The sequence below is a fragment of the Felis catus genome, chromosome B4 (assembly GCF_018350175.1).
Source record: "Felis catus isolate Fca126 chromosome B4, F.catus_Fca126_mat1.0, whole genome shotgun sequence".
Taxonomy (NCBI): domain Eukaryota; kingdom Metazoa; phylum Chordata; class Mammalia; order Carnivora; family Felidae; genus Felis; species Felis catus.
Window position 1 is genome coordinate 127843848 of NC_058374.1, and position 25285 is coordinate 127869132.

General features: G+C 39.8%; 1 long non-coding RNA gene across 5 annotated transcripts in view; it reads left to right on the top strand.

Annotated features, from left to right (window-relative positions):
* The window catches only part of LOC109501772, a 114231-nt gene that overhangs the window by 4333 nt on the left and 84613 nt on the right, over positions 1-25285 (top strand). For 4 of the 5 annotated variants that reach the window (XR_006601084.1, XR_006601083.1, XR_002160047.2 and 1 more), the window contains exon 2: positions 6394-6534. This is a non-coding gene — a long non-coding RNA (uncharacterized LOC109501772). Of the gene's footprint in view, positions 1-3589; positions 3661-6393; positions 6535-25285 lie in introns of all 5 variants that reach the window. The other variant, XR_006601085.1, reaches the window with a different exon arrangement.

Genomic DNA, 25285 nt, shown 5'->3' on the forward strand with positions numbered 1-25285 from the left:
AAGAGATGTTATTACCGGGGCGCCTGGGTGGCTCAGTTGGTTAAGCTGCTGACTTCAGCTCAGGTCATGATCTTGCACTCTCTCAGTTCAAGCCCCACATCCGGCTCTGTGCTGACAGCTTGGAGCCTGGAGCCTGCTTCAGATTCTGTGTCTCCTCCTCTCTCTGCCCCTCTGCCTCTCGTGCTGTCTCTCTGTCTCTCTCAAAAATAAATAAATATTAAAAAAAAATTTTTTTTAAAAGAGATGTTATTCCCATTTCATAGGGAAAGAAACAGACTTGTACAAAGTCACTTAGATGATACATAGTTGAGGTGGGAACTCAAAATTCTGTCTGACAACGAAAGCCATATTTGCTTTTAACACGCACAGCTTCGTGTCACATAACACAGCTGGTGAATGACAGAGCTGCCGTGGGAACCTAGGTCCTGAGTCAGGAAAGTTTCACAGTTGCCAATAAGGGCAAAGTTAATTTTGTTATCCATCCATGGCAAGAGTTTTAAGCTCACAAGAAAGATCTTGCAATATTTCCTCCTCTCTACCTATCAGGGAGCCTAAAATCTGCACAAAGATGAATTGCTATAATTAAAGATTGATTAGGGGGTACAAGGGCAAATTAGCCTGCGAGGGTTAAGACACAAAGTCTTATCATGTGCAAGAATAAAAGGGCTCTGGAATCTATCCAAAAAGGGTTGATGTAGTAATCATTTCACTATGTATATGCAAATAATCGTGTTCTATGCCTTAAATAGATACAATTTTTATTTTTAAATAAATTAATTAAAAAGCATTAAAAAATAAATTTGACTTATAAGAAATTTTAAAAAAGTAAAAGTGAGAGAACTTTTTTGTTTCATAAATTTCATCTTTGGATTAAAAAACATCTTAGAAAGATGAAGAGGTGGGGTATAGAATAAAAGAAAAGCTGAAAATATTAATCTACTTCCTGACATGAGGCAATTCAGTTCATCTCTGAGCCCTACCTAGTAAAATGAGGGGAGTGCTTAGAGTGCTGTAACATCTACAGTTCTCTTCTAGAATCCCTAGGTAAATGCTCAGAAGGGGCATGGCATGATCTGGAGCTGAGGTGGATTCTGAGCTAAAGATTTTGAGTGGTTTTATGGTTGCTTGTTTGTAGCACAGAACATTTTTGCTGACGTTGCAAAAAATTGTCATGGTAATCAGAAAAATAAGTTTCCAAATCCTTGGAGTACCCCTTAAGGGGAGGCAGATGTCAGTGGGTGTTCCTTTGCAATTAAGGGTGCTTGAAGGTTTTAGCTGATCAAGTCACTTTCAAGGTAGTGTTCTAATACATTTGCCCTCACCACAACTCACTGGGAAGCAGCTGTAGTAGGGGAGAAAGAGTGCCAGGTCCACTGGAGTGGGCAATGAAAACACCGAGGCAGTAGTTCTCACTGCTGGTATATATTTTGGCATATATTCTCACTAGTAGGTATATATTTTGTCAGCATCCCAGGTGACATCATTGTGTAGTCAAGGTTGAGCACTGCTGAGCTGATTTTGAGTCCTACATCCACAGCTTCCTGTCTGGCTGTGAGGTCTTGGACTGGCCTCTTCACTTCTCCAAGCTTTGGGTGCTTCCGCTATAAAATAAGGTAATAGAACTAGCTTTGCAGGACAGTTGTGAGGCTTAAACATGAAAGTGCCTGACCATCACCATAACTTCCATATTAGTTGCATTTGACTTAGAACCAGCATGGAATTCGGAAACCCACTTTTTATTTTTTCTTATTTTTTTATTTTTTAGATTAAAATCGCCCTTGCTCTCCATTTCTACCACTTTGAGGGTCTGGATTCTGTCTGCACAGGAACACAACAAAGAACCTACCCCTTCCAGGTCATTTTCCTTCCATCTTAAATCCCACATAATAATGACGCTGCATCGGTTGGCCTCTAAACAGACCCTGGTCATTTCAGCCGAGCTCAATCACCAGAGGAATAGCCAGGCCACACTGAGAATGGATTTTTTTCCCCTTTAACTACATGGGAAGGCAATAACTGTAGCTGTTGAGAACATGAAAGCTGTAACTATACCGTGTTTGAATCCTTGTTCTGTTACTTCTTAGTTTTTGACTTTGGGCAAGCTGTTTGCCTAGGTTCCTTATCTACCCAAGGAGGGTAATAATAATAATTACTTTCAGGAGTTGCATGAGGATGAAATCTATTCAAACATATAAATTAGGGCAGTACCTGGTATATAATAAGTGTTCTTCAAGTGTTCCCCATTTTATTTGCATGGAAATGATCAACTCTTAGATTTCCCAAAAAAGAAACATATAAATCTTACCACTTAGAGCTCAGACAATGAGCAGACCCCTTGATCCCCGGGTTATGAGGGAGTGTGCCCCGGAGGTGTGGAGCCCAGCCTTAAGCACTACTGGTCTCTATCTTATTTGTCCCAGACTACAACTGCTTTATTGGACCATGGGTTTTACAACAGCATTCACCGTGTGTGGCATCCACTTCTGTCCCTATCTTCTCAAAGTCAGCTGTAAAGACAGTAAAGTGTGGTCCTTTTCTCCTCCCTCTTTCACTTTCTTCTCTTTCCTCTGACCCTTAGAGATTAGGGGCTGGCTGTGGCATTCCACCTAGGCCCATCTTCCCTGGCAGGTACCCATAGTACAGGCAGGCCTCTGGATGGCATAGTGATCGCCATCATCATTGTGGCAGCTGCCATGGGGAGCACTGGGCTGAGCATTCTGCAGTCATCCGCTTACTGAATTATCCCAACAACTCTGAGAAGTAAGCATAATAAACACATTCCCATTTTACAGATTATTAAAACTGAGGCCTACAGTGGTACATGAACCTGCTAAGATCCCATATCTCATACATACGGGATCAGGGACCTAAGCTGGTAATTCATTGACCTTTACCAGCATGCCCTTGGGCTGGCTCCACTGCCCTGGGGGATGGGGCTCCCCCTCCTGGCTTTTGAGCTCCTGAGAAAAGAGTAGAGTTTAACTTCTACCATTGACAGACCATTGCCTTCTCCAAAACGATCTCCATCCAGACATCAGGGAAATGACCATCATATTAAGTGAGAGGATCCATGCAAAAATACAGCTTGATCTAAAAACTGCTGTGTAAGAGTTAGGTATCATTTTCAGCACCATCACATAGGGGCTCATAAGTATTTGCTGAAAGAATGCATGCTTATGGCTTTTCCTTTCAGGGAAGGAATGAAGTAATAATAACAAAAGTTGGCCTTGGCATTACCAGAGACCTGTATTCAAACCCCAGCTTTATCATTTAAGTGGTGTGTGACCCTAAACAGTAACAATAATAATGGTTAAAATTGTGTGCACATGTACCAGCATCTGGTCTGGTGCTTCAACCTCTAATATCTTACTTAGTTCTTTCAATGACACTTTGAGATAGGTATTAATATCCTCAATTTACAGATGGAGAAACTAAGGCTCAGAGGAGCTAAGAAACTAACTCAAAGTTGCACAGTTTATAGTAGCAAAACCAGGAATTAAACCCAGATCTACATTATTTCAGAAGCATTGCTCTTAAGTTTTTTGAAGGATTCCCTATCTGCTGAACTTCAGTTCTGTCTGTTTTTCAGAGTGATCATGGGGATCAGTTCTACTGTATACAACCTGTCCAGTAATCCAGAACCTAGATGTACATTTAAAGGTAGGTGGAGCACAGGAAACAGTAGTTTTTTACATGGAAGAGAGCAGAGGGAGATCTTTTATTAGTGATACTAAAATACACTTCTGTGCTTATGATTTATGTGATAGGGTCACGTCCTTATGGGCAGATAGGACCATGCATAAGGATTTTTGCCACCTCCAGATTCCCCATGAGGCTGCTGTATCAGCATTATATGAAAAGCACATTCCAGACAGGTGGAGTTATGAAATCTACAATGTGCTTCTCTGGCTGTGGCCACTGCTCCTGGTGTGAATATCTCTAATCATTCATTCATTTCTCCTCTGGGAACTGGCAATCTCCATCATCATGTTACCAGGCAACCAAAGCACCTGCATCAGGAGGTGAGCAAACCAATCAGGACAGTCAGGGGAGGAGTTTTACCTGGTTGGCCTCGGTGATGGAAAGAGGGCTCTCTGGGTTCACTCAGGACTATGGCTGTTGGAATCAGCATCAGAGCTGAAGGGAACTCCGGAAATTTGAAACCTCCTCTTTTAGGTAGCTAAGTGGGGGCCTGGTTGTGTAGGAGTCAAGTCTTCAAGGTCGCACAGCAACTCCAAGGCAGAATCAGGACAAGTCAGATCTGATCCCTAACCAAGTGTTCCATCCCTTATACTTTACTGTCCTCATTTAAAAATCATTAATGAGGCACCATCTATATATTAGGCTCTCTGTGTAGTGGTGTGGGGGATGCAGAAGGCATGTAGACCTTTCCTCAGTCATCTAACAGTTATGCTTATTATGCTTCCATATTTAGGGCAGTATAGCATAGTGGTTAAGGGCACAGGTCCCACAGTCAGAGCATAAAAGTCAGCTCAGGCACTTACCATTTATGGGAGAATTCAGGTTACTTAACCTTTCTGTGCTTCAAGTTTTCTCAAAATGGTGCTAAGGATGAGATAAAAGAAATAACTCGATTGTGTTGTTATTAAGCCTGTCCAAAGGAAGTTTCCATCAGTATTGGTCATCCTTGGTAAAAACATGTGGGGCACTTGAGCTTGGACTCTGGAACCAGGCACCTTGCCAGAGTTCAAGCCTCGACCCTGCCTTGCACTCATTACACGATCATTGCCAAGTGATTTAAAATGTCTATACTTTAGTTTGCTTATCTATAAATGAGTATAGTAATAGACCCTCATAGGCTCATTATGGAGCTAAAATAATTTAATATACATAAAATGTTTAGAACAGTTTCTGGCACATAATAAGTGCTCTGTAAATTTTAGCTAATAGGATTCATCAACAAATATTTATTTGAGCTCTCAGGATGTACTAGGTACTGTCCTAGGAGCTGGGAGGTATAAAAATGAACAAAATAGACAAGTCTTTCTCAGCTATCATAGAACTATGTTTATTATTACAATTGTAATCACATCCATTTACTTCTCGACTCCTGCAGCTTAAAGGTGGGGCAGGTGTTTTGTTCACAGTTGTATTATTACCTGTGTCTGGAAAAGGCCTGACAAGGGGTACATGTTCAGTAAATATTTGTTTCATGAGTGCCAGGCACCGCACTAGATATAGAACAGTCGTTCTCAGCTAGGGATGGTTTTGTTCTTCCAGGAAATATCGGACAATGTCTGGAGACATCTTTGATTCTTGTGACTTGGGGGAAGAGGGTAAGGTGACAGCGAGGCTACTGGCATCTAATGGATAGAGGCAAAGGATGCCACTAAACATCCTACGGTGTCCAGGACAGCCTCTCACAACAAAGAATTACCCAGCTCCAATGTCCAGTGTGCCAAGGTTGAGAAATTCTGGTATAGGAGAGAAACAAAACCTTATAAAGACTCCTTCCCTTCAGAAACTCATGATCTAGCAGGACCATGATCACATAGCACACTGAGTGCTGTGTGGGAATCATGAGAGAGGACTCTGAGGACATACAGAATAAGCAGCTGAACAGCAGAAACTTCTGGTGGAACTGATGTCTGAGCTGACTCTTCAAGGACATGTATTGTCTTCAGGCAAATTCTGTGTGCCCTGAAGGATGTTCCAGGGCTTGAAGAATGTGTGTGTGTGTGTGTGTGTGTGTGTGTGTGTGTGTGTGCGCACACGCGCGCACGTGTGTGTGTTGGGGGGCAGGCAACATGCATAAAGTCTTAGAAGTAAGAGGGAGTTTGGTTTTAGTAAAGTGCAGGAACCAGAGCAGGAAGCAGAGGCTTGTTGTGCAGGAGGTCATGGGGAACCCTATGACACATAATGCGAATGTTGGGCATGATGTGGCCAGCCGGAATTTCCCAAAGTCTGTTCTCTAAGCACCAGTTATTTAAGATGTGCCCAAAAAGGGCCACAGTCAACTAAGAATGATAATGTGCTGAATATTACTTCCCCCCCTTTTTTTTACTTATCCCCTCTTTTAAAGATTTAGAAGACTCATTAGTATCATAATCCTTTATTAAAAAAATTTGATTCAGGGACGCCAGGGTGGCTTAGTCAGTTGAACGTCAGACTCTTGGTTTAGGCTCAGGTCATGATCTCATGGTTCGTGGGTTCAAGCCCTGCATTGGGCTCCGTGCTGTCAGTGTGGAGCCTGCTTGGGATTCCCTCTCTCTCTGCCCCTCCCCACTTATGCGAGCTCTCTCTCTCTCTCTCTCTCTCTCTCTCTCTCAAAATAAATAAATAAATAAACTTAAAAAAATAAACTTGATTCATTTAACTTAATTTATCCCAGAGTCTTCCACAGTTATTTGACCATGAAAACTTCCTTTCTAGACATCTGTCTACATGGAGTCTACAGACCTTCTTTGGGAAGAGGAATCGTAGGAGAACTATTGACTTTCTTCAAGCAGTATCATGGCTGGATTTGTGTTTTAGGATAATCTCCTTGGCTCCTGTGTGGGGTAGATTCAGAAGGTAAGAAATATCGATGTGTATTGTTCAAGCACTTGTCAAGTTGATGTGACTTATTGACCGCTGGGCTGTCTCCCCCACTGGACCTGGTATAGCGAGCATACTTATTAATCATTGTGGCCCAGTGCCTAGCTCAGCTTGGCAGATAGTAAGCACTTCCATGCATTTTTTTGAATGAACGGATGTTGTTTTTAGTTAGGCACTGTACTAGCCATGGAGGCTGAGCAAATCAGATGCATTTCCTGTTGTCATGCAGTTAGCAGACTAGTGAGCATGTAGTAGGCACTTTATACATGTTTATGGACTGAGCAGATGATTACCATAAATAAGACAGAAAGCGGCAAGGACCATAATGGGGTGAGGCCTGGGAATCTGTATTTTAAGCTAGTTCCTTGGCTACTTCTGATGTCCAGGGGCCGGTATTTGGGAAGCACTGTGCTGTCAATCACAGATGATGTGTCTTTGATTGGCCAGCTGACATCAAGGCCCCAACCTTTGGACACTGGCTGTTCCTGATTCTTGCCACTTGGGTCCTCAAAGCCCCTGGTCTCATTGCCCCTGAGCCACCACCTTGCCTTTCCTGATCCTGCTAGAATCCTCTGAATTGAGCTTGGAGTGCTATGGGTCCTTTATAGCCCAAATCCTAATGGGAACCATCTCTAAACACTGAGTGAGATGTTTGCTTCTTGTTTCCGCCTCTCAGTACTCTTTCTGAAGCACTCATGACTCCCTCATGCATTCCTGAGTCTACATGATTGTCTCTCAAAAGCTGCTTGAAGACAGCTATGTGGCAAAACCTATTTATGTTTTGATGTAGGTTGTGTACACGTTATAGCTCTATTTTGTTTTTGGTGTGAAATGAAAAAGAAGGAGGAGGAGGATGGGAGGCAGCAGAAGGAGGAGGAAGAAGAAGGGAGGAGGAAGAGAAGATTGCATGGTCTTTTAGGAGAGATTGTGAGACTTTTCTTCATTTTGTCCTGAAAAGAGTTTACTATGGAAATGAAAACAAAAAAAAAAAGTCCCTGATTGACTAGTTTGTGACAAGTGGAATCATTGCTTTAATGGTCTGGTTAGAAAGGGAATAGTTGTGATTGCCTTAACTGGCAGTTCTGAAATTTTGGCATATGAGTAAGTTTCACCAGAATTATGTGAAAATGAAAAATCATGCCCAGGCCTCATCTGAGATCTTCTTAATCAGGGTCTCCACAGGTAAGGTGCAGGAATGTGCATTTCTAAAGATAGTCCCTGGAGATTCTGATATGTAATCTGACTAGCAGGTGCTGGGCTAAGGTTTGCTGGGTGATGGACTGCTTCCTAGCCAAGCACAGCCTTCTCCTCTCAGGAAGTCAGCTCTGATTCTCTCTGCCCAGCTCTAAGTTCACCATCCCAGACCACAATTTGTAACCCCAGATCCTTTTTCATTCTTTTGGGCCCTGCTTGTGCCAGTGAAGGCTGTTCACCATCCTGGCTGTCACACACTGGTCTAGGAAACTCCAGGTCTGGCTTCTGTTCCAGCTGCACTCCCCATGAGTCCCCAGCACAGACATTTCTGAGCAATTTTTCTTGCAACTGTCTCAAGGGATATGCGTTTCCTATTCTTCGAGTTGTTAATTTCCCTCATGATGTAAGCATCATGTCAACTCTCATCCAATTTAAACAGGTCATCTATTGACTGGCTTTTCTTCCCCTTAGGAGTTAAAGGTGGTAGCAAAATGCCTCCTCCTTCTGCTCAAGAAAAGACTGAGGATTTGTTTTATTCCCTTTAAACGTTATTCCCAAAGTTTAAGTAAAACTTGCTGATATTTTCTCACTTGCCTTCACCAACAATTTGTTTTTCAAAATTTTGAATGTATATTTATTTTTGAGAGGGAGAGAGACAGAGTGCAAGCAGGGGAGGGGCAGAGAGAGAGGGAGACATAGAATCTGAAGCAGGCTCCAGGCTCTGAGCTGTCAGCACAGAGCTTGACATGGGGCTCGAACCCATGAACCCTGAGATCATGACCTGAGCGGAAGTCGGACACTCAACTGACTGAGCCACCCTGGTGCCCCCACCAACAAGTCTTTCTTTAGAAGAGCAAAGTGGTTTGCCTTTAATGGAATAAAGGGGCTTGCGTGTCCTAACCCACGTCTTTAGTGAGTGGGAGTGAAGTTCTAGACTGAAGTTTGCCCGTAAATAACCCTGATTACTGGACCGTGGGTTAGTCTCTAAATAAAGTCATATTTTTGAAAGTCCAATCTAGCAATCAGAAGGAATTTTAAAGGAATTTTAAATGATACTTGGCCCTCTTGAGGACCAATAAAAGGAGTCCATTTTACAACCTAGAGCAACTCTCTAAGATCCCCTTCAATCCTCCTCTCCATTCTGTCTCATCCCCATGGGTGCTCCAGAATCCATTCTCATGAAATGCCTCAGACCCTAACACCCAGCCCCTATAGCTTTTATAGTTTTTTTTTTCTCTTTTCCTTCCTTTTGGATCTCTAGACCTGTCTCTCCATTCACATTCTTTCAATTCTTCTGAACTTATGTCATAGAACCCTAATAACAGGAATAGTAGGCCAAAACTCAACTAATTGCTGAAGAGTAAAAAAAAAAAAAAAAAAAAAAAGGGTTTGAATGGGGGTGATGTAGAGCATATGGAGGCTGGGAACCTAGACATGCTGATAAATCTTGTGTCTTTCACATGTGTGTTTGGGGGTATCATCTGTACTACAGATCATAGTCCCATAGACAGCCACTGTAATGATATTCCTATGGTATTCCTATAATTGTCCCACAGAGCTTGAGGACATTTGGACCTCCTGTCTCTCCTAACTAGAGGCTTCCTTACTGTGTCTCTCTCCCCTTCTCATCATAAACAAGCTCATTCAAGCTATTCCTATTATGTTTCTGTGCTGTGAACTCATGTCAACAAGAAGGCATGGTGAGCTGGCTGAATCAACCAAGGTTGAGGTTAGCATTTGTAAACGTTAGGAGGAGAGGACAAAGCTTTGTTTCAAGCCTTCTTCCTCACTTTTCTTTAATGCCTGGGTCTCTTGCTCCTTCATTCGGACCGCCTCCCACCTTTCCTTTCCTTCCATAGAATTCACTCCTTCATACATCCTTGTGATGTAGAATAAAATATCTCTGATGAGATCTCCCCCATACTGATGATCACAGTTATCAACTGCACAAAATGGCCTTAAGAAAAATATGTAAATGAAAAATAAGATATGGTTTCATAATAAGCAGATCTACAGAAGAGAAAAAAAATCCTGTCTTTAGTCTTCTGTCTGGGAAGTTAGTAAAGGGGGTACCTACTCGAAAGGCCTAGCTACTTTATGTCTGGTTGGCATGTTCTCTATCTGGTGACATTTATTGAGCCCCTGTTATGTGTCAGATACTGTTCTAAATGCTTTATACCTATTAAAATTTTCAATGTCATAACATCCTCATAAGATGGTTGTTGATATTATCCACATTTTACTGATGTGTAAATCCAGGATCAGAGAGATTTAGATACTTGCCCAAAGTCACTCAGCTTGTGACTGGTAGAGTCAGAATTTAAGCCAAACCACTGCTAGACCCTGAATTATTATCCATCTTTTAATCCAGGTAACTAGATTGATTCTTTTTGCTTTAATTTTTTTAAAAGATTTTATTTTTAAATAATCTCTACACCCAACATGAGGCTTGAACTCACAACCCCAAGATCAAGAGTTGTATGCTCTACCGGCCTAGCTGGCTCAGCTAGCTATATTCCAGCACAATAATTATGTTTTTGTAGCCTGAGGAAGTAAAAGTTGGGAAAGAAGGGAGGAATAGTAGCTAATCTATGCTAGATATGAGGTTTGAGGCCAATTCTGACTTCAGATCTCATGGCTTTTTAACATTTGGGCGGTTGAAGAAATTCATTGGCAGTGACAAGGAAAATCTTTATGCCAGTGTTTATGGAGATTTCCTTCATGCTTTTTCTATTAAAAAAATGTATTTCAGCCCCCTTAGGGGAGTAAGTCACCTGTGCCCCATTTCCTCTGCTTCTGCCTGCCACTGTTTTATACCATGTGGTGGCAAATTATCTCATTATTCCTCACAGTGCCCCAGTGAGGAATCACAAGTCAGACAGTCCTCATTATACAAAAGAGGTGACCGAGACTCAGAGGACTTGAGTAACTTTCCATGATTACATAGCTAGTACTTGAATAATTGTTGGAAGCATCTTGGAGGAGAAAGATTTAGGGTGATCCTTATTTATATCAATAGAGACTCCTTGAAGACCTTAACACTGACTATTATAATAAATGTAATCTTCAGTGATTAAATCTATAATTCTGTATTCCTTCACAGAGGCACATTCTTTTCCCTTTCAGCCTCTCATAGCTGCTTTAATGGAATGGGATTAGTGAAGCACGCAAATGGAAAGTTTTCCTTTCATGAGCTCTGAGAACTATCTACCTAAAATGTATCTTCCAGACAAGATGATGTCATCCAGATTAGACATGTCCTTAGAGACTGATAACATGCTTACTGGGAGTGAGTCACCTTCCTCTGGGACGTCAGAATTAGGCAGCATCAAATCTAATAAACACTGATAGGCCGGAAAGAATTCTAATGTACTCAATGATGTCAAAGAAATGCAGTGTCTGAATCAGGGTCGGTAGTAACTTGGATCTGTTTCTCCTCTAATGAACCTTGAAACTTGTTTCCACCCATGCTTTCAAATTCAAATATATTAGGAAGGATATAGGGGATAGGAGATAGTAAATAACAATATTAGGAAATGAATCTTCCTAACTGACTAAATAAGGATTCTTTTGGAGCTAAAACCAGAGTACCTGACTTCTTTCTTGATTCCTGTTTAAGGAATTGTCACTGCATGCCATACGCATGTCACTAAATATATACACAATTCTTCTGCTTGGTGATACCAATACACTTGAGATGAATTATAACTAGATTAGTTCTAGGAACTTAGTTCTTGGCTTCAGATGTGTGGCCTCGTGGATGCAAATTTCCCTCTCTGTTCCAGGGACTTGTATTTGGTAATTTCTAGGATTCTTCCTAAGATCTTTCTGGATATTTAATTTGTGTGTGTGTGTGTGTTCTGAAATATCAAATCTTTATGAATTCTGAGAGGAAGGATGTTCCTAATTCTAATAGGTTTTGTCTGCTGTCCCTGGTGCTGAATTGTACAAGACATTACAGTTCCAAATGTGTATATTTTCAGCTGGTAGGGGAAAGGTAAAAGAAATAAAACCAAATGTTTAGACTTCATAAAGACTTCTAGACCTGGAAATAGTATTAACCATATGAACAAAATGAACATGTACGAACTTAAAAGAAACAAATATATATTAAGTATATTAAATATTTGTGAGGGAAAGACTCTGTGTCTCTATTTTTTAGTGATATATCTCAAAGTGGGTTGGTACTTAGCCCAGAGTAGATTCTCAGTGAATATATTTTGAGTGAATAGTGAATAAATTCAGGCATAGTGCTCAAAAGAAGTGAAGATAGAGTTAATGCTCAAAAATGGGAGCTCTACTCTCAAATATATAAAACAATCACAAACATAAGCAAACTTATTGATAAGAATGTGGTAATTTTAGGGGACATTAATACCCCACTGACAGCAATGGATTGATCGTCTAGACACAGAATCAATAAAGAAACAAGGGCCCCGAATGACACATTGGATCAGATGGGCTTGACAGATATATTTAGAACTCTGCATCCCAAAGCTACAGAATATACTTTCTTCTCGAGTGCACATGGAACATCCTCCCAGATAGATCACATACTGGGTCACAAAACAGCCCTTCATAAGTATCAAAGAATTGAGATTGTACCATGCACACTTTAAGACCACAATGCTATGAAACTTGAAATCAACCACAGGAAAAAGTCTGGAAAACCTCCAAAAGCATGGAGGTTAAAGAACACCTTACCAAAGACTGAATGGGTCAACCAGGCAATTAGAGAAGAAATTTAAAAATATATGGAAACAAATAAAAATGAAAATACAACAGTCTAAAAGCTTTGGGACGCAGCGAAGGCAGTCCTGAGAGGAAAATACATTGCAATCCAGGCCTATCTCAAGAAACAGGAAAAATCCCAAATAACAAAATCTAATAGCACTCCTAAAGGAAGTAGAAGCAGAACAACAAAGATACCATAAACCCATCAGAAGAAGAAAAATAATAAAGATCAGAGCAGAAATCAACAATATAGAATCTAAAAAGACTGTAGAGCAGATCAATGAAACCAAGAGTTGGTTTTTTGAAAAAATAGACAAAATTGATAAACCTCTAGCCAGACTTCTCATAAAAAAAAAAAGAAAGAAAGGCAGAGGACCCAAATAGATAATATCATGAAAGAAAATGGAATTATTGCAACCAATCCCTCAGAAATACAAGCAATTACCAGGGAATACTATGAAACATTATATGCCAACAAACTGGACAACCTGGAAGAAATGGATAAATTGCTAAGTACCCACACACTTCCAAAACTTGAACAGGAAGAAATAGAAAATTTGAACAGACCTATAACCAGAGAAGAAATTGAATCAGTTATCAAAAATCTCCCAACAAGTAAGAGTCCAGGACCAGATGGCTTCCCTGGGGAATTCTACCAGACATTTAAAGCAGAGATAATACCTATCCTTCTCAAGCTGTTCCAAAAAATAGAAAGGGAAGGAAAACTTCCAGACTCATTCTATGAAGCCAGCATTACTTTGATTCCCAAACCAGACAGAGACCCAGCAAAAAAAGAGAACTACAGGCCAATATCCCTGATGAATATGGATGCAACAATTTTCAACAAGATACTAGCAAATCCAATTCAACAGCATATAAAAAGAATTATTCACCATGATCAAGCGGGGTTCATTCCTGGGCTGTAGGGCTGGTTCAATGTTCGCAAATCAACCACTGTGATACATCACATTAATAAAAGAGAAGATAAGACCCATATGATCCTGTCAATCGATGCAGAAAAAGCATTTGACAAAATTCAGCATCCTTTCTTGATAAAAACCCTCGAGAAAGTCGGGATAGAAGGAACATACTTAAACATCATAAAAGCCATTTATGAAAAGCCCACAGCTAATATCATCCTCAATGGGGGAAAACTGAGAGCTTTCCCCCTGAGATCGGGAACACGACAGGGATGTCCACTCTCACCGCTGTTGTTTAACGTAGTGTTGGAAGTTCTAGCATCACAGACAACAAAAGGAAATCAAAGGCATCAAAATTGGCTATGATGAAGTCAAGCTTTCACTTTTTGCAGATGACATGATACTATACATGGAAAACCCAAGAGACTCCACCAAAAGTCTGCTGGAACTGATACATGAATTCAGCAAAGTCGCAGGATACAAAATTAATGTACAGAAATCAGTTGCATTCTTATACACTAATAACGTAGCAACAGAAAGACAAATAAAGAAACTGATCCTATTCACAATTGCACCAAGAATCATAAAACACCTAGGAATACACCTAACCAAAGATGTAAAAGATCTGTATGCTGAAAACTATAGAAAGCTTATGAAGGAAATTGAAGAAGATGCAAAGAAATGGAAAAACATTCCGTGCTCATGGATTGGAAGAATAAATATTGTTAAAATGTCGATCCTACCCAAAGCAATCTACACATTCAATGCAATCCCAATCAAAATTGCACCAGCATTCTTCTCGAAGCTAGAACAAGCAATCCTAAAATTTGTATGGAACCACACAAGACCCCAAGGAGCCAAAGTAATATTGAAGAAGACCAAAGCTGGAGGCATCACAATCCCAGACTTTCGCCTCTACTACAAAGCTGTAATCATTAAGACAGCATGGTATTGGCACAAAAACAGACACATAGACCAATGGAATAGAATAGAGACTCCAGAAGTGGACCCACAAAAGTATGGCCAACTAATCTTTGACAAAGCAGGAAAGAATATCCGATGGAAAAAAGACAGTCTCTTTAACAAATGGTGCTGGAAGGGCTGGACAGCAACATGCAGAAGAATGAAACTAGACCACTTTCTTACACCATTCACAAAAGTAAACTCAAAATGGATGAAGGACCTGAATGTGAGACAGGAAACCATCAAAACCCTAGAAGAGAAAGCAGGAAAAAACCTCTCTGACCTCAGCTACAGCAATTCCTTACTTGACACATCTCCAAAGGCAAGGGAAGTAGTAAAAGCAAAAATGAACCATTGGGACCTCATGAAGATAAAAAGCTTCTGCACTGCAAAGGAAACAATCCACAAAACTAAAAGGCAACCGACAGAATGGGAAAAGATATTTGCAAATGACATATCGGACAAAGGGCTAGTATCCAAAATCTATAAAGAACTCACCAAACTCCACACCCGAAAAAGAAATAATCCAGCGAAGAAATGGGCAGAAGACATGAATAGACACTTCTCTAAAGAAGACATCCAGATGGCCAACAGGCACATGAAAAGATGCTCAACGTCACTCCTCATCAGGGAAATACAAATCAAAACCACACTGAGATATCACCTCATGCTGGTCAGGGTGGCCAAAATGAACAAATCAGGAGACTATAGATGCTGGAGAGGATGTGGAGAAACAGGAACCCTCTTGCACTGTTGGTGGGAATGCAAACTGGTGCAGCTGCTCTGGAAATCAGTGTGGAGGTTCCTCAAAAAATTAAAACTAGATCTACCCTATGACCCAGCAATAGCACTGCTAGGAATTTACCCAAGGGATACAGGAGTGCTGATGCATAGGAGCCCTTGTACCCCAATGTTTATAGCAGCACTTTCAACAATAGCCAAATGATGGAAAGAGCCTAAGTGTCCATCAACTGATGAATGGATAAAGAAGTTGTGGTTTATATACGCAATGGAATACTACTTGGCAATGAGAAAGAATGAAATATGGCCTTTGGTAGCAACGTGGATGGAACTGGAGAGTGTTATGCTAAGTGAAATAAGTCATACAGAGAAAGACAGATACCATATGTTTTCACTCTTACGTGCATCCTGAGAAACTTAACAGAAGACCACAGGGGAGGGAAGAGGGGAAAAAAAAGTTACAGAGAGGGAAGAAGGCAAACCATAAGAAACACTTGGGAACTGAGAATAGACTGAGGGTTGATGGGGGTGGGAGGGAGGGGAAAGTGGGTGATGGGCATTGAGGAGGGCACCTGTTGGGATGAGCACTGGGTGTTGTATGGAAACCAATTTGACAATAAATTTCATATTAAAAAGTAAAATAAAAAAACAAAACTCCTTGATAGAAGTGAGGAAAATAATGGGAGCTCTATAGTCAGACTGTCAGAGTTCACATCCTAGTATGCTACTCACTAGCTGTGTGACCTTGGACAAGTTGCTTCACCACTACCTGATAATACTACCTCAAAGGCTATTAGGAGGACAAAAGAGTTAATATACAGGGGTGCCTGGGTTGCTTAGCCAGTTGAACATCCAACTCTTGATTTCGTCTAAGGTCGTGATCCCGAGTAGTGGGATCAAGCCCTGTGTCAGGCTCCATGTTTAGCATGGAGCCTGCTTAAGATTTTCTCTCTCTCCCTCTGCCCCTCTTCTTTGCTTGTACGCTTTCTCTCTCTTTCTCAGATTAAAAAAAAAAAAGAGTTAATATACAAAAGCTGTTCAAAACTGAACCTGTAACATTGAAAGTGCTCTGCATTATTATTTTTTTAATTTTTTAATGTTTATTTATGTTTGAGAGAGAGAGACAGAGACAGAGAGACAGAGTACAAGCAGGGGAGGGGCAGAGAGAGAGAGATACAGAATCTGAAACAGACTCCAGGCTCTGAGCTGTCAGCACAGAGCCCAATGTGGGGCTCGAACTCAGGAACCATGAGATCATGACCTGAGCCGAAGTCGGATGCTTAACCGACTGAGCCACCCAGGCTCTCCTTTATTTTTTGTAAATTTAAAAAATGTTTGTTTATTTGAAAGTGCTATGCGTTATTATTGTTATTATACTTCTTTTCATTCCTTTTGTCGAGGATATTTATGAATAATATATTCCAGACACATAATAATAATTAAAATTTATTGTGAGATTATTATGCAAGAAACATTTTAATTTACTAATTCCTTATGACAGTACCATGATCTAAGCGCTATTATTATCTCCATTATAAAGTGAGGAACCTAAGTAACTTTCCCATGGTCCCATAGCAATTTTAAAACTAAGATTTGAACCTAGGCTATCTAGACCCAAAATCTGAACCCTTAAACACAACACTTTACTGCTTCTCAATATTTTTGATATCCCAAGTTGGTGATATGGAGGGCAGTCTGTGTCTGGAAGCAGCATTTTCTGTAGATGAGAAGGTAATGGCTCAAAGAGAGTTCGCAGGCTCAAAGATTTTTTTAAGCTAAAAATCTTCCTTCAGTATTGAGCCATACTACTAACCTCACAGAAAACATGATGAATTTCCAACATTTCTGTCTTTTTTCCTTGAGGAGATAGGAAGGGAAGGGGTATTTTTTCATTCCTTTTCCAATGAACACAATTAGCATGTCGATCCTAAACATATGCTGTGTATATCTTATCAGCTAATCTTGACACAGAGATTAGAACATGTTATGCTTTTTGGCTGACTGTCTTCACCTCTAGTCCAGTTATTAAAATAATTTCAATGACCCATTTTTAGTTTATTGGGTCAATATTGTAAACTTGAATACTGAATATTCTTCACCTGAAATTCTGCTTGCATGCTGAGTATAATAAATTGTAGTTCACGTCCAATGAGAATGGATGTGCTTTTACACCAGTGTTTTGTTTCCATTTCTTTTCAAAACGAGGTTCTTTTTCAGAGATATCTGAATTGCATGTACTATTTTCAATTTGCAGTAGGAGACTGGCATATAAAAGAAATAATGAAAGCTACATTATTATGGTCCCAGAAGATAACTGGTAATGGTGTAATCAATTTTCTCAGGGTTATTTCTTTTTTCCCCATTTTTGACTGCGCAACCTCTATCCATCTGAATGGAAAATGTTAAGCATGTGCTGATTGCTGTTGGGCATGTACTAAATTACTAGAGTATAGCGGCTTTACAGATAGATTGGTTTATACCCCTTAGTCTGCCAAGTTGTCATCATTTAGCCTTGTTCATCTGAGCTATTTTCTTTTTAGTCAGTGATAGGCATGGCTATAATGCACCTTCACTGTGGCATGTACCAGGATGCTCAGGCAGAAGGAGCTAACATTTATTAAGCATCCACTCATTAACTTTTACGTTCCAGGACCCAGGTTAAGTTCTTTGCTACATCATTTCATTTAATCCGTGCAGTGACCCATTAAGGTTTATATTGTTATTGTTCCCATTGTATAGACACACAAACTGAGGCACAAAAAAAAAACCCCACAAACATTCCCATGGTCATACCTGTAAGTTATGAAAATTGATGGCTGGTGTTTGAGGCTAAGTGGTCTGACTCCAGAGTCTATACTCTCCATTGGTATGTTCTACTGTCTTCTATGTGCTCATGGTTTTCAAATCCTTGCACGTCAACTCATTAACAATAAATTAGCTTTTATTTTGTGCCAGGGACTGTGCCAGATACCAAAGATGCTAAGATTATTAAGATGTAGTCTCTAAGGCACTCATGGCTTAATGTGAAATTTATTGTAATCAAGGCATAGAGTTCACAGAAGAGAAAGTAAAGAAAGAAAACCTCCCTCAAATGGGAGGATGGGATTAGAACTCAGAGCCAGCTCCACAGTGAGATGGTCCCGGATGTAAGTTTTAAAAATTCACAGGAAACAGCACATGCAAAGGCATGGAAGTATGAGACAGGTGAGAGTAACTCATAGTGATTGGAAGCACAGACCCTGGAGCCCAACTGCTTGGATTTGAATCCTGGCTCTACCTCGTGACTGGTGGCAAACTCCTTAGCTTCTCTGTGCCTCAGTTTCTCATCTATACAAGAAGGATGACAAAACTAGTAACTCCTTAATAGTGCAGTGGAATTAAATGGGTTAAGGTCCACAAATCACTCAGAGAAGGGCCTGGCATATTTATTTAAAAAGCACACCATAGTAGTTAGTTATCACTCTTATTACCCACAACCTTTATTATTTTTGGTGCCTGTTCCTCCTTGTTATATGAAAGATCATACCAACTAGACTGGACCACACTCTGTCATCTCCTTTCAAGCCTGTCCCAGCTTTCCAGAGGCATCAACTGTTACCAAACCAAGTTTCCTCACAAAACAGATTGGCAAGAAGTGGCCTTACTCTCCTTTCAAACCTTGAACTGTCTGTTCTGCTGAGGATATCCCAGGCAATTAGTGCTTTTTGGAAATTTCCATTCAAGGCACAGTTTCACTCTGGGCCACAAGGAAAGAAGGAGAGGAAAGGATGGATGCTCTGCTGGAGGAAAAATCCATCGAAACGAGTCACTGCCCTTCTCCCCAAACAAATCATTGGCCAGAGTGACCCACTCTGGCCAATGCTCAGGAACTTGGCTTCAGGAGAAGCCATCCTCCTAGTACTAGGTTTCTTAGGACCAGAGGCAGCTGGCAGGTAGGGATAAGACTTCTGCTTATCTCTTCTCCTTCTCAAATGTTCTTTTGTAGATCGTAGAGTAACATTTTCGTAGGTGAAAATCCTGTCATAATCCTACTCAGAAAACCTGAGTTCCAGTCCTAGGTTTAATCTTAACTAAGTAATAATAATTATAAGCACTTATGTCGTGCTTACCATGTGCCAGACAGCGTTCTACACATGATACTTTCATCAACTCATTTTTTGAAGGTTTTTTTTATGTAAAAAATTTTTTTTTAATGTTTATTTATTTTTGGGAGACAGAGAGACAGAGTAAGGGAGGGTCAGAAAGAGAGGGAGACACAGAATCTGAAGCAGGCTTCAGGCTCTGATCCTTTAGCACAGAGCCCGACGCAGGGCTTGAACCCATGAAGCACAGGATCATGACCTGGGCTGAAGTCGGACGCTCAACTGACTGAGCCACCCAGGCACCCCAAAGATATCTTTTTTTTTAAGTTTATGTTTCAGAGAGAGAGAGAGAGAGAGAGAGAGAGAGAGAGAGAATGAGCTGAGAGGGACAGAGAGAGGGAAGCACAATCCAAAGCAGGCTCCAGGTTCTAAGCTGTCAGCATGGAGCCCGATGTGGAGCTTGAACTCACAAACTGTGAGATGATGACCTGAACCAAAGTCAGATGCTCAACAGACTGAGCCACCCAGGTGCCCATCATCAACTCATTTAATCCTCACAAGAGCTTAGTGATTTGGTATATATATTGGTCAGGGTAAACTAGTTATGCTGTGATAACAAACAAATCTCAGTGGTTTATTTCTAACTCATGTATGTTCGTTGTAGGTCCATGGGAATTTTGTTCCACACTATGTTTACCCCGGGATTCATGCTAATAGAGAAATCTCCATCTGGAATGTTTCACATTTCATGTCAGGGAGAAGAAAAGGACAGATTACGCACTGGCTCTTAAAAACTCTCATATGGAAACGACACAGTTACTCAATTCACAATTCATGGCCATACCTAACTTCAACTGGGTATGGAAGAGATATCTTACCATGTGTCTGAAAGAAGAGAACCAGAATGTTGATGAACAGTTCTAAGGTTACCATAATATAGTATTTTTATCAGCATTTTATAGATGAGAAAACTGAAAAACAGAGAGGTTAAGTAAGTTGCCTCAAATTACCTAGTTTTTAAGTGGTAAAGCTGGGATTTCAACTCTAGTGGTCAGCTCCAGAGACTGCTCTTAATAACTGTGCATAGACCTTTTCCAAGGCACTGAATCTGTCTAAATTTGTTTCTTCATCTGCAAAAATGGGGAGAAAAATGCTTTCTTCTGTATCTCACAAGGGTACACTCAGAAGTCATCCATCCAGGCATCTATCCAAGCATCCATCCATCCATTCTTGCAGTAATTGACATGCCTATTGTCATGCCAATTGACATGCCAATTATTGCTCTAATTGATGTGAATCAGTAGTGAATAAGACTAAGTTCCTATGCTTGTGGAGGGTACATTCCTCTATACCGTATGAAACATTGGGTAAAAATAAAATAAGGGAATGGATCAATGAACAAGGCAAGGATAAATGCTCTGAGGTAAATAAAACACAATGATATTGCTATGGTCTGGATTTTGTCCCCCTAAAATTCATATATTGAAGCCTTAACCCACAATGTGATAATATTTGCAGATGGAGCCTTTGGGAAATAATTAAGTTTGATGAGGTCATGAGGATGAATCCTTCATGATGGAATTAGTAGCTTTATAACAAGAGGAAAAGAGAGATCACTCTTTCTTCATCATGTGAGGACACAGTGAGAAGGCAGCCATCAGCAAACCATGGGTTCTCACCAGAAACTGAATCAGCCAGCACCTTGATCTTCAACTTACCCAGCTCCAGAACTGTGAGAAATAAATGGCTGTTGTTTAAGCCGCCCAGTCTATGCAGCAGTCTATATCCTGCATAGACTGATTATATATATGATAGAAAGGCACAGGGTGGGAGAGGTGCTCTTTAGAGTGGGAGATCAGGGAAGGACCATCTCAAGAAGTATTATTTGAGCTGAGTTTATCATGTGCACATCTAGGGAGCAGAGAGAATAATAAGCAAAATGCTCTGAGGCAGGAATGAGCATGGCATGTGTAAAGAACAGAGAGCGGGTTAGAGTAGTTTGAGTATAATGAATGAGGAGGAAAATGGCAGGTAATGAAGGTGCAGAGGGAGGCAGGAATGAGACCATAAAAGAAAGATATGGACCAGTGAATTTTAAACCTTGTTTTGGGGTTAAAAATCCCTTTGGTAATCTGCTGAAAACCACAGACATGCTCACCGGAAAAGACAACACTCACAGAATATTTTACATATAGTATCAGGAGTTTCACAGTCCCCAACTCTCCTGTCCATCTAGACCACAGTTTGGAAACTTGTGGAAGATGTAAAGATGTTTTGAATAGTATGTAGGGAAAGAGAAGGGAGAAAGAAACTGACATTGTTTGCAAGCTTTCTCTGTGCCAGAAGCTTTGCCAGTTGTGATAAATTATTTATCATATTTTTCAAAATCTTATTTGATAAATGATGAAGCCAGATATCAGGTAGGCTAAGCAATAGGCTTTAGGCTAGCCAGGTAGTAAAGGACAGACAAAGAATTTGAATTGAGGTTGGCTTCACAACAGAGATACTATTATTAGATGTAGGGTCCAGTTTCATTCTGCCAAGGGTATTTTTATTATTAGGTGAAGGGTCTGTATTTTCAACCAGCGGAGGCAGTATCCATTTCCTTTTCAGCTCGCTTTAGTTGAATAGCAGAGCAGCTCAGATTCTGTTTCTGTTTCTTTACAGCCACACTGATTATAACGTCAGTCTTTATTACTCCCAGCAGAGCAGTGAAATATAATCCCTACACCACTACCAATTAAGGCAGCACCAACTCTATCCACATATGTTCTCTCTGTGTGAATGCCAGAAGACCTGCTCCAAGAGTTTTCCAGTGGTTTAGTATTCTGCTCAAAAAGCTCATTTGCCAAGCATCATCTTTCTTAATTAGGAACCTAATGTATTACAGCCAATCCTTTAAACAAGAGGAGGATGGTGACCTGAAAAGGAAGCATGACCATTCATTTCAAGATAATCAGCTTTGAAGCTGCTTGACAATAGATATTGATTTCTAGTGCCTGAAAAACCTCCTGAGAGAGGTTTCTGGTCTCAGCAGCCTGAGAAATCTGTTTGTCTCCTTATTCACTTACCATATGAGGCCAGGAAGTGACCTATAATGTGATGAGCAAAGAAACTACCTTCTCTGAAAAACCACATGCATGAGAATGAGTGGAAGGATCCTCCTAGACTAACGTGAAGGAGGATAAGCAAACCATTCATTCCATTTTCTTACCTCTTACAGCCTTCTATTAAAGCTAACATTAGCTATCCTTTAAAGAACACACTCTATGTTATTTCCAATGTCAAAACACTATTGGTGTTATCACCCAGTTTTCAGGATGAAGAAACTGAGCACAGAGATGTGAGTTTCTTTTCACAGTGTCACACAGCAAGTAAAAGCCTGAGCTGAGAGTTGAAATATGTCAGAGTCTAAAGTTTTTTTTCTTCCACAACACTAGGCTGCCTCATTTTTCTAGATAATGCATTTTCCTCCTTTGACTTTCTACTTGCTGAAATTAATTTTTTGAGCCAGTAAAGTCATCATCGTTCAGAAATAATGACACCATATTGGTGGAATTTGGCTTCTTTAGTGTCTTACACAAGTACCTACATATGCAATAGAGCTAGGTTGCAATACTACATGTTGCCAGTAGGTGCCACTATCGTATCTAATGCACTACATATTCAAAAATATTTACTGAATACCTAGTATATGAAAGGCTCTGTTATAGGTGCTAGGGATATAGTCATGAACAAGACAGAGTCTCTGCTTCATGACATTTCCATTCCATTGGGGAAATCTGAGCCACAAGCAAATATATAATATATCAGACAGTGATCAGTGGAATAAGTAAATGCTGAAATTTGAGGCTTCAGGCTCTGAAATACATCAGCTGTTTGAGTTTGAAATATGTTATATTCTAGTGACATGAAACCAGCTGCCCTATAAGAGTTCATCTCTCAGGAAATGTCCCTGCAGCTAACTCTGTTCGGCGAACCAGTAAAAATGATCAGCGTTCCCATGTCCCCATTGAAACAGATTAGGAAAGAAAAACCTCCTGGGACTAGAGTCTACATAGTTTACTGGCTGAGTGTACCATCACCTACAAAATAAGTCCCAATCCAAGCATGCTCTATTAGGCCCGTTATGATCCAACTGACCTCTCTAGTCCGATCTCTGGCCACACCCTTTTCACATTTTACACCCTTATAAGCCATATTGCTCTTCATTCCCCGCAAGAGTATACTGTTTTACCCCTTCAGGCTTTTGCTAATAATAACTACTACATTGGGAAGCCATTTTAATTTTTTCTCACTTATATAATCCCTAATCCTCTGGTTAGGGACCAGCTAGACCTGGTGTGGTCATATCCAGCTATCACCACCTCTAAGAAGCCTTCCTTGTTTTCCTCAATCTAAGTTAGATTCCTGTTAGATTCCTAAGTAATCCCTGTTACTTCTTCCACATCTTTTGGATCCTATCACTTGACTTCCATACTGTTTTACCATGAGATATCTTTGTGCTTCATTTTCTTTTTGAGGCAAGGAACTAGATCGTATTCACCTCTATATCCTCTTTGCCTAATTCAGCACTGTCCAATAGAAATATAATGCAAGCCATATATGTAATTTAAAATTTACTAGTAGCCACATTAAAAAGTAAAAAGAAACAGATGAGATTCATTTTCATAATGTGTTTTACTTTACCCAATATATTCAAAACATTACCATTTCAACACATAATTGATGTAGAAAATAATCAACGAGATGTTTCAGAATCTTTTTATCACATTAAGTCTTCAAAATCTGGCGAGTATTTTGTGCTTACAGCCATGTCAACGCAGAAACTAAATTTCCATCAGAAATACTTGGTCTATGTTTAGATTTTACAAAATTTATTCTCAAAGTATAACCACATGCTCAAACTGTTCCAAACATACTTAAAAGTTTTCTAAAAACTGAAATAAATACAAAAATATCATCTTCCTTTAATATTCAAGTCCACATTGACAAAACGGGCTCATCACTTTTAGAACAATTAGACTTTCAAGCTGAAGCATATCCATTTCAAAACTATGTCCACAATAGATTCACCAACTCTTCTGTCAATTCAATGTTAGCAGTGGGTTCAAAGGGTATTGCATAAATTGAAAAGCAGTTCTAAATTTACCAGTAACAGAAAAATTCTTCAAATTTTTCTTGCCATTTTTATAGCCAATGTACATAATTTTGTTGATTGCAGTGACAATCTTCTGCATATTGACTCCCATTAGAAAAATACATAAAATTATTATTGATCTGTGTATTGGAATTTTTAATTCCAGCAAATTCTCATACTAGTCATGCCGGGTCAGAAATAAGCTTTTCCTTTTCACTAAACTTCAAATTTAGCCTGTTCTTTTGTAGTGTCATATTGGCTAGGAAAGTTAAGTCAGACTGACATTTTTGTCTTTGACTTACTGAATTTTGTTTCAAAAAAATCTTGAATTAGAGTTAACAATAGAGTCGATTTTTACAAAACAACTCAACTGATAAGTATTGGCAAAACCCCCCCACCAGATAATTGACTTCATTGTCTTCTGTTTTGTTCAACAGATGTATAAACTGGCAATGATTCACAACATTTACATACATGCACTAAAGAATTTTAACAACTGTAAACAATAACACTTTTCATAGAGTATGCTTTAGAAGCTTAATTTTTTTAATGTATGTTTTTAATGTATATCATACAGTGAAAAATGTATATCATTTTTGTATGTTTTTTATGTATGTTTTTAATTTATATCATACAGTGAAAAAAAATAAAGTATCAGGACACCTGGATGGCTCAGTCTGTTGAGCGTCTGACTCTTGGTTTTAGCTCAGGTCACAATCCCAGGGTCATGGGATGGAGCCTGCTTAAGGTTCTCTCTCTCTCCCTCCCTGCCCCTCTACCCCACTCATGCTCTCTCTCTAAAAACTTAAAAGTTAAAAAAATAAAGTGTTTTAAATTAAAAAACACTTTAAAGCTAGAGCATCATCCATCATAATAGGAACTTTTATTACATCTAAGTAAAATTATTCTTTGACAGATACAAAAGATTTAAAATGATCTATGCCTTAAGTTCT